The sequence below is a fragment of the Geospiza fortis genome, unplaced genomic scaffold, assembly GCF_000277835.1.
Source record: "Geospiza fortis unplaced genomic scaffold, GeoFor_1.0 scaffold31, whole genome shotgun sequence".
In the NCBI taxonomy this organism is placed as follows: Eukaryota; Metazoa; Chordata; class Aves; order Passeriformes; family Thraupidae; genus Geospiza; species Geospiza fortis.
The window spans coordinates 5,720-6,156 of NW_005054483.1; the positions used below are offsets into that span (position 1 = coordinate 5,720).

Here is a 437-nt window from a genome sequence, read left to right on the forward strand (position 1 = left end):
GGATGGGGGATGGGGGATTTAGAAGGGGGGTGTGAGTGGCAGGGGGATGTGGGATTTGGGAAGTGGGAGGTGAGGGGCAGCGGGATTTGGGATGGGGATATGGAGTTTGGGATGGGGATGTGAGGTTTGGGATGGGGATGTGAGGGGCAGGGGGATGTGGGGGATGGGATGTGGGATTTGGGATGGGGATGTGAGGCGCAGGGGGATGTGGGATGCATTTGCAAGGACCAGTGGATCTGGGATGTGCTTATGGGTGGGATGTGGGATTTGGACAAGAGCGAGCAGCAGGATGGGGGACATGGAGGCAAGGAGGCAGGGCTGGGAACTGGGGTGGGATACAGGACATGGATGTGGGGGAATGTGGAGGGGAGTGGGCAGTGGGGCTGGAGGGCAGAGGGCAGAGGGCAGGGGGCAGAGGGCAGTGGGCAGAGGGCAGT

At 61.8% G+C, this 437-nt stretch overlaps 1 protein-coding gene across 1 annotated transcript in view; it reads left to right on the forward strand.

Annotated features, from left to right (window-relative positions):
* The window catches only part of DTX1 (deltex E3 ubiquitin ligase 1), a gene marked incomplete at its 5' end in the record, with an annotated part of 8,973 nt that overhangs the window by 2,499 nt on the left and 6,037 nt on the right, over positions 1 to 437 (forward strand). The gene's annotated exons all lie outside the window — the stretch shown is intronic.